The 9,887-nt window shown below is 37.6% G+C and overlaps 1 long non-coding RNA gene across 1 annotated transcript; it reads right to left on the minus strand.

Moving 5' to 3' along the window:
- Nucleotides 1–493: 493 nt before the first annotated feature.
- LOC128220194 (uncharacterized) lies at nt 494–4,657 on the minus strand. The gene is made up of 4 exons (XR_008258728.1): nt 4,572–4,657; nt 2,945–3,063; nt 2,524–2,638; nt 494–1,181 (listed from the first exon to the last, which is right to left on the minus strand). It is a non-coding gene; the product is annotated as an uncharacterized LOC128220194 (long non-coding RNA).
- Nucleotides 4,658–9,887: the final 5,230 nt, after the last annotated feature.

The raw sequence follows: 9,887 nt of genomic DNA on the forward strand, positions 1-9,887 counted from the left end.
ATGTGTGCTTGCATGCAAAACCTTAACCAGAATCTCTAAGTCGAATAATTAAGTCGTATTATTTGGATTAAATGCAAACTACAGTTATCTAACTTTGTTAATTAAGTAGGTTGGATGGTTGAGTACCATTGCATCAAGTCTCAATGCAATATGTGTGCTTGCACGCAAAACCTTAACCAGAATTTCTAAGTCAAATAATAAAAGCCTATAATTTGCATTAAATGCAAAGTAGAGTTATCTAACTTGGTTAATTAAGTAGGTTGGATGATTGAGTACCATTGTATCAAGTCTCAATCCGATACCGCAAGAAGTAACTTAGATATTAACCTATGTGTGCTTGCACACAAAACCTTAACCAAGGTGTGACGCCAACGCCGACACTTGGGTGTGTAGTATAGCTCTCCATATTCTACTAATAGTCAAGCTAAAAATTGATATGAAAATATCATCTGTATGCAGACAGAACATGGAAACAAACAACATAGCAAATGAAAAGTGTTTTGTACAAACTAGAAGTACAATGTTTTATTTACATATCAAAATCAACGTAAAGTAGTAATACATTCAGTAAATGTCTGTGTTGGAAATATGTATGTGAGCAAACTTTGCATGTTTTTATGAGGTTGGCAATAAACACATGTGTAAATGCACATGAAATATGTCTTAACATTATCAACATATACACTGAAAGAACATGTACAAATGTATGAATGGAACATTTATGTGTTGTCAGTGTTTATGTTTATTTTCAATAAAAGTTTCAGTATAAAGCAACAACTGGTACATAAAAATGTGGTCATTGCAGCATTGCTATATTATGATAGATGGCACAGTGTAATTGCAAGCATGTTAAGTTGTGGAATACGAATGAGTAAGAGATGCTTATGAGTAAGACTGTTTGTCATTATTCAGTAAAATTTACATCGAAATTGGCTGATGAAATAAACAGAGCATCCATAAAGTTTATTGTCAGTTCGTGGTACATCTCATATTCAAAACAAGTGACAGTTTGTGTGCTCCTCCTCATAATGATTTCCATGGCAACAGGGCAATGGCCCATTTAGAACGTCTGAATGTTCTTCGGATAGTGGCTTGAAGGCATTTTACATCACAGCTGAGTACATCAGAACTGAGTAAATCAATATCATGGGTGGCATTGACTTCCTGAAGGCTTCAGTTTTCTGAAAGTACATGTACCACATACATAGTTATTAATATTCATTGCATGATGGAGGGGGGAACAGGCTTCAAAACTCATATAGTTCATCTGCAGGCTTTATGCAACACATACTGAAAGTTTGGAAATGATATATTAAACAATAAATGATTGAGACAAATATTAGCACCTGTGGTGTTTTCATAAAAAGCAGAAACAGCCATTTCCCTCAAATGGTAAGCTGCAAACCTTTGAAGAGCCATTATTTCCTTATGCATTGGAATAATTTGACCAAGTAAAGTTTTCCTTGTAGCTTTCAATGGTGTCTACAGAACAGCACCCCCAAAATGACCTGCCTACTCTTATAGGTTTTTTTTCTAAGCAAAATAAGGTTTTTGCACATCTTTTGCGCTTAGAGTTTTATATAAACAAGAGGCCCAAAAGGGCGTATGCTCTACTGGCTGAGTGGATCTGGCTGGTTTTCAAAAGGAACCGAGCTCTTATGGATATGAAGATACTGTACAAGTTTCATCGAGATACTATCAAAACTGAAGGCTGTATCGCGTAAACAGGAATTGTTTACAGAAACTGAAGGCTGTATCGCGTAAACATGAATTGTTTACAGACGCACGGACGCACATACTACGTACAAATTACCATCGCATAAGGCTGTATCGTGTTAACGAGCAATTGTTTACAGGATTTTTATACTATCAAGGCCCATAATCTAGGCAAGCATGGTTGTCTCTGGCTGGTTTTCAAAAGAAACCGAGCTCTAATATGTAAATACTGTACAGGTTTCATCAAGATACAACCATAACTGAAGGCTGTATCGCGTTAACATGAATTGTTTACAGACGCATGGACACACATACTACGTACAAATTACCATCGCATAACAAAAATGACATAGAGCCAAACTGAAATGCTTCAACTTGTCAAAATTTTGCTTTTCTTATCCACTTATATACAAAGGTAACAGAACTGTTCAGTTTAACAAAAGAATTAGTGATTATGTGTTTATAGACAGTCCAAACACCACTATATGCCAAACTGTTTGCTTCAGGGACAAATGGCGCAACAAAAGTAATGGTAAAAAACACACCAAAACTGACAGATTCATGACAACTGCTAGTTTTTTCATATATGAGGTGGCTACATGATGTAGAAAATGCAGAGATAGCATTAATATGCCCATTTTTAATATTTTTTTTCTTTAAGTATCTGTTTTGAAGGTTAGATTTGGCATTAAAATCAGAGTACAGCACTTCACCAATGTCTATACGTTGCTTATTTACACCTGATTTGCTTTTAATCTCACTCTTTTGATCATTAACTCACAAACAAGTACTACAGAGTTGCCTTACATATTCATTCTTCTAAAATATTGGATTCAGAGCTGTTTCTCCTGGATTCAGATTGCAGGACTACCGGTGGGAGGAAAAAAGCGCAGCTAACTGGAGCTTATTGGCACATCATGATCTGCAAGCAAGACACAAAAGCAATGTTTTACACTTATTAAACTATCTGTCAATACTGTTAAAGTTTGAAAAAAGCATGTTAACACTCATTTGAGGCATACACAACCTTTTATGTGGTCATAAATGTGATAAATATGCAGAAAAGCTCATGAATTGAAAGATTTTCAAGACAAATTTTATGAAATATATAGTCTTTTGGACATTTTGCTATCAGTTTTTAACAATTCAAAGGTTAATCTCATCTTATTGAGTACCCAGATGCATTTTGAGAGCATTAACACCAGACATGCTTAGAATTTCTTCTTACTTGGAGACAGTATTCCTTTCTCTGAAATCCTTGCTGAATGCCGGTATGGAAAACCACATTTTTACCAGCACTGGTTCTTGTCCTTGAAAATTCCCCTGTGGCTACAGCAACCAGGCTGGCTATTGAAAAAAACAATACATTAAGGTTTTAAGACATATAAAATGTATTAAGGTTGTTTTTTTAAATGCATGAAGGGAAAAGGCTCTAATCTTTATGAAAGTGGCTCAGTTTTTATTTCTTTTGCCTTGAGATATGTAAATTCCCCTATGGCTACAGCAACCAGGTTGGCTATTGAAATAAACAATACATTAGGGTTTTAAGACATTTATAAGTAAAGCTTGGCCGGTTGGGCAGCTTGGCGGCCGGGCTGTCTGGTTGGTTCTTCACAGTTCCTCCCGGGTCTGTTTAAAATAATAAGAAAGGAAAATAAATAAATCAACAACACCCAAACATACAATCATTAACGCCCTTATAGCCTACACAACATACTCAATTAACACATCTCTGGCATACCAGTTTAAATTGATGGGTTCAACTTTTAAGTGTTCCACCACGACCAAAAGCTGCTCATGACAGGTGCGATGAAGCCAACACTTGAAGATGAACCCAATATCACATTTCAGTTAGAAAACTACTAATGTAACATAAAACTGGCATTTTTCTCGGGCTTTATTTTTTTATGAACACGTCATTACATAATGTAAACATATTTGAGAACGAAACCGTACGAAACTGGGGACGAACACAAACTTTGTGAAAACACACAAACTTTGTGAAAAACACATGTTTTTTTAACAAATATTTAAAGAACAGACATAAAATGTACTTATTCTTTCACTTCGCGGCAGCCATTTTGGATTATTGTTTACATTTTGGCGAAGTCTATAAATGGTCTAAGAACGTTCATAGTCCAGTTGTTTTCGTATCAAAAGTGATACAAACTATAAGAAACCCCACTCATACTTAAATACAAACCAAATAATCCTTTGTACTTGCCTTAAAACATGAAAAAAACGTTTAATCAAATTTTCACTTTCGTTTTTCTTTTAGAAAAAAAAACACGTTTTCAGTGAACTCTGGGATCCCAGAATATTTCATCATCTAATTAACTATAAATAACCACATGGTTCTCCGCAAATGTTGATACATGTGTTTTAAAAGTGTGTTTAAAACCGGTACCAGCATTGAGTCGCCTTCCGTGAAAAATTAATATTCATGAGATTCATAATGGGAGATTACTACAATCGACTTGGCATCGCTACTGAGTACATTCGTGGTATGTAACTACGTAGTAGGTCACATAAGGTCACGAAGCTGTGTGAGTCACGAACGGCACGAAGGCATAAATTAACGAAAAGCATAATATACGTCACCAAAATTAGCTAGATGAACTACACAAATTCACATCGTAATCTAAACAAATTAAATAATAGAATAAACACGCAGGTTCATGATTTAGTCCTCTCAATTAATGTATGTCACGCGCATAAACAACGCAGGTAAAACACAGACATTTGCACAAAGAACAATATGTATACAGTGCAAATAATGAAGCAATTTCAATAACTGTCATGTCACGCACACGTATAGCCGTTTATGTGTAACAATCTGATTATAAAATACTTACAATACACATTTAATCCAGCTGAAGTCCATGAGACACTTTTAGGCAGGGCGCTTACAAAATGGCGACGATCGAAAAGTGAAATGATCATGATCAATATAGGCGGAGTAATCTGTATAATATACTTTATCGATATACGGTTTCCAAAAAGCATTCACTTCGTTCGTTTGTTTATTGATCAATGGAATAGTGTTAACATATCATTTCATTTTTAAGGAAATTTTAGAATTGTTTGGAATCGATTAATCAATTATGGTAACTACTTCTTATAACCGACTCACACCTGTGACAATACACTTAGTTTTTCGCCGTTTTCGAGCGGTTGCGTATACATATGTTGTATTCATTTCGTGATTTTTTCAGCTGCATTTTCAGGGATATGCAAAATGTACGAGTTCAATTGTACATTTCTATACATCAATTCAGATTTGTTGAAGTTTAAAGATGTCATGTGTATTCAAGCATTCAATGAGCGCATTATTTCGACCGAATCACCGTGTAATCATTTGTAGTAACGATCTGATGTGCCTACTATGAACGTGGCCCTGAAGGGCCCCCGTTCGAAAACTAGGTTTAGACAAATGTTAAATCTAACCGAACTTCATAAGCATTCATTTGTATTGACATTTGTTTTATTTCCTTTCCCTTTCAAGTGTATGTACAATAAACGAAACGTACAATATTATTCTAAGAAAAGGCCAACCGGTGGTCAGTCAAAGTACGGATGTGATAACATGTTATATTTAATGACTAACGTACTTCTATTGTTAAGGGATTTTATGGGTTTATGGCTTGGTCAACTGCTCAAAAGGACTCTGATAAACAAAAGGATGTGTTAAGATTAATGCTCTTTTATACATTCACTTGAACTGTCCATTCATTCCACCATGCTTTAAGCGTTAGTAATATTTTGGACCGGTTGTTTTAAGAATATAATAAACTTCAGATTTTAATCTGAACCAACGAGTTGCGCGTTTTCTTCTTTTAATAGATTTCTTGTTAAACAGTTATTGAGTTATAAAAATATAACGTGCTGTTGCATCCACTAACTCTTCTAACCGACGCAGATATGCTTAGATATTTCTCACAGAAAAACACAATTGACAATAAGCACATTATATAATAATTATTGTCTGAGAGATGATAACTGAATTACATTAATTTAAAACATGAATATAGGACCTTTTTAATATGATTACTGCATTAAAATTGTAACTGAATGGACTATTCAAGACACGACACTCATAATCAGCAGAATATAATATTTATAATTGTTCCGTTAGAATTGCTTATCGGACATGAAATTTCCATAAATCTCATTTGTAAACAGCATAATCGAAATTGTAACATTTAAACATCACCGACAAAGCGCTCATCATGTTCCCATGGCGCATTTGAAGATGCCCTTCACACTCGTATGGCGCGTTTGACTAAAAATAGCTCAGGGGAGAAAATATTGAGTATTGTGTTCGTGTGTTAAATGTCTTTTACATCTGAGGCCTTTTCGTATTTCCTTGGCGTATTTAATCGATACGAAAACTTAAGAATGAAAATGCAATGGTTGGATTGTAAATTATGAACCAATGGCAGATCGGCTAGCGTATCGGACTATGTATCTATGGGTGCCGGATTCGATCCCGTCTTTTTTTTGCTTCGTAGATGAATAGTCCATAAATGGTTCTTAATTACATGTTCATAGTAGCTTTAAAGGGAGTTTATATGTTCTTTGCCATCTAAGCTTTTGATGGCTTATGTTACTTGTTCATAATTGCGACGTAAAATCAATATTATCATTGCCTTTAAAAAGCCAAAGACAATATTCAGAGCATACCTCAGTTCAAACTAAGATGACAGTAGAAAAAAATGGACCACAACGTGTATATTATCATTGAACCTATAGCATACCCCATATAGAAAACAGAATGTTTTCCAGAATCAAAAAAGTCCCTCTATCGGATCATTCCGACTGTACATTTCTCATTGAAAATAATTAGATGGTCTTGATCATGTCAGGCCAATCTCCTACACAATGTACTCCCCTAATAAAAACTTATTTTGCCTTGTTGTTCGTTAATACCACTCTTCTTGAATAAATTAGTGTTTTATATTTGTAGTAGTGCTAATGTAAAGTCAACACAAGGGTGAAGGCAAGTACAAAAGGCTATGTCTATTTAACAGTTTAATACACAATCTACAGTTGCATGTTATCCTATCGAGCTATAGTTAATGACTGACGCTGGAGCGTGCCGGGCTCCGCGGGCTCTGGCCAATCACGTGGTCAGTCTATCTATAGTCCGTTCCATAGATATAGAACATCTTCCTCGTTCCGGAATAAAAGAAGTTATTGCATTACAAAATGAGATGCTAATACCAATGTGGATTAGTTGTATACATTACATGTAAAAACAATAAATCGTGCTAGTTAACCACTGCTCCTACATTGTTCAAAGCACAGGTAAAGGAAAATGTGCTTATCAGCATTTGATCGCTGATTAGTGGTTAACCCAGTTCTGATCATAGTTGCGCACATTCCTTCTCACAAATCTGCCAGACCGTGTTACATAAGGGGAGCCTGATTCACTGTTTGAATTGCTTGAAGTCGGAATTTGACCTGAGCTGACCGACTGGGGCGCATCTGGGGAAATCGGAGAGCTAGCCGAAATGTTGTAATCTAAAGGCAGAATGTCTGACACAATTTCATTTGTTTTATGTAGAACTTTGCGATTTCGGCGGTAAATTTTTCCATCTCGTGTTTGTACAGTGAATGACCTCGGTCCATTTTGTTGCGCGACTTTTGCAGGAACCCAAATTTTTCCTGTTTGAACTCTAACAGAGTCATTAATGGATATGGGCTTTAATTGCCTTGATGATGAATCGTGATGCTGCTTTTGCTTCGATTTTGTATGAATAGCCGTCTGTTTCACCTTGCTAGCATTCACTATTTGGGGCAATAGAGCTTTGTTTGTGATTGGCAAAACTGATTTGGTTCTGCGACTACAAAGTAGTTGAACAGGGGTGTATCCACAATCTAGTGGCGTATTTCTATATTCTAATAAAGCAAGGTATACATTTTGACCACTATCTCTTGCTTTTTTCATAATTTTCTTCGCAATACCTACTCCGCGTTCAGCCAAGCAGTTACCCTGGGGATGAAGAGGTGCAGACGTTTGATGTTTGAAATTCCATGATTTTGCAAAATCAGCGAATTCTGAGCTCGAAAATTGAGGCCCATTATCACTATGTAAAACATCGCAAATTCCATTGCGAGCAAAATGTGCCTGCAGTTTGTGAACAATCGTACTAGATCGTGTATTTGTCAAATGGTCAACTTCAAAAAATCTTGAATAATGATCAATCGTAAGTAGATAGTCTCTGCCGTCCAAATGAAACAAGTCTGTTGACAAAACTTGGTACGGTCTGTCTGGGAATTCTAGAGAGATCATGGGTTCTTTCGTATTTGAATCTCTGTGAGTCAAACATATAGGGCATTGCAACACGTGTTCTGTGATCTGCCTTTGCATGCCAGGCCAAAACAAACAGTCTTTGGCGCGCTGTAAAGTCTTGGTTACACCTAGGTGACCTGTGTGAACCTGTTTAACCATTTCTACTTGCAGGGATTTTGGAATGAGGAGTGTTTGACCTCTGAAAAATAGTTCATCTTCGAATGACAATTCGTCCCGGTGATTCCAGAAATCGGTTACCGCGGACTCGCAGTCTGACCGCGATTCCGGCCAACCTTGTAGTATAGTCCGTTTCAATACTTTCATGTCATGATCGTCTCTAATAGCCTGTCTTATTTTTTCAAGTCGTGAGTCGGTTACAAGAAGCTGTCTTTTAACCGAATGGACGTGTGTGTCCAAACCTTCAATCAGTGTCGGGTAAGTTTCATTTACTGAGTGCCTTGACAAGTAATCAGAAACGGGAATGTCCTTTCCGCGTACGTGTTCTACTGTTACGTCATACTTTTGCAGAGATAGCAGCAATCTCTGAAGCCTGGGAGGGGCTGCCGACAGGGTTTTTTTCATTATTGCAGAAATCGGTCGGTGGTCACTGTGAACTATTACGTGTCTACCATACGTAAACTGATGGAATCGCTTACAACCAAACACGATTGCAAGGAGTTCGCGTTCAATGTTTGCGTACATTTTCTCAGTATTAGTTAAGCTTTTTGAAGCGTATGCTATGGGCCTACCGTCCTGCCATAAGGAGCATCCGAGCCCGTTTTGTGATGCGTCACATTCTAAGACTAAGGGCTTCTTTGGGTCAAAGTAACCTAGAACGGGTGAGCTTGTTATCGTCTCCTTGACCTTTTCGAACGCGCGCGTCTGCGGCTCATCCCAAAAGAACTCGATATCTTTCTGCAAGAGGCTCCGGAGAGGGGATGTGGTTTCAGCGAGTTTTGGCGCGAATTTGGCCAAGTAATTGACCATGCCGAGGAATGTTTCTAACTCTGCGCGGGAGTCCGGCGTTTTGAGTTTCACAATGGCGTCTATTTTGGCATTGTCGGGTTTGAGGCCATGACTAGAAATGACGTGACCAAAGAAAGGGACTTCTGTCGCTCCGATAACGCATTTGTCGGGATTAAATTTAATGCCTATTTCGTGTGCTCTATTGAGCGCTTTTCGCAAATTTTCGTCGTGTTCTGACCGTGAGCGACCATGTATCAAAATGTCGTCTACTATGGCATGAATTCCGGGCAAGTTTTCAAAGATTTCATTGCATTTCTGCTGAAATATGTCGCCTGAAGATGTGATGCCAAATGGGAGCCTTAGGTATCTATATCTGCCGAAAGGCGTACTGAACGTTGTAAGTAGGGAAGACTCGTGATCTAGTTTGACACTCCAATACGCATGCGTAATATCTAGAATACTGAAATGTGTAGCCCCACATAGCTCTGACGTCACGTCGTCTAAAGTCGGCATTGGGTAATGCGGTCTACGGATTGAGTCATTTAGAGCCTTTGGGTCAATGCAAACCCTAAGTTTACCTGTCTTTGGCTTTTCTACCAAAACTATCGAATTTACCCAGTCAGTGGGTTCGGTGACCTTAGTGACAATTCCGTCTTTGACCATGCGGTCGAGTTCGTCCTTAAGTCGTGGTTTAAGAGCTTCGGGCACTTTTCGCGGGGGGTTCACAACGGGGACTGCATTTTCCTTAAGGTGTAATTTCGCAAACCCTGGAATTTCCCCAACTCCCTGGAAAAGCTCTTTGTATTCAGACATTACAGAATCCCTAGTCAGTACTTGGGGCTCTTTGGGGGAGTTTTCTACAGAGTAGGTCAGCTTGATCAAATTCAACTCTAGTGATGATCTGAGTCCT

The sequence above is a fragment of the Mya arenaria genome, chromosome 15 (genome assembly GCF_026914265.1).
Source record: "Mya arenaria isolate MELC-2E11 chromosome 15, ASM2691426v1".
In the NCBI taxonomy this organism is placed as follows: domain Eukaryota; kingdom Metazoa; phylum Mollusca; class Bivalvia; order Myida; family Myidae; genus Mya; species Mya arenaria.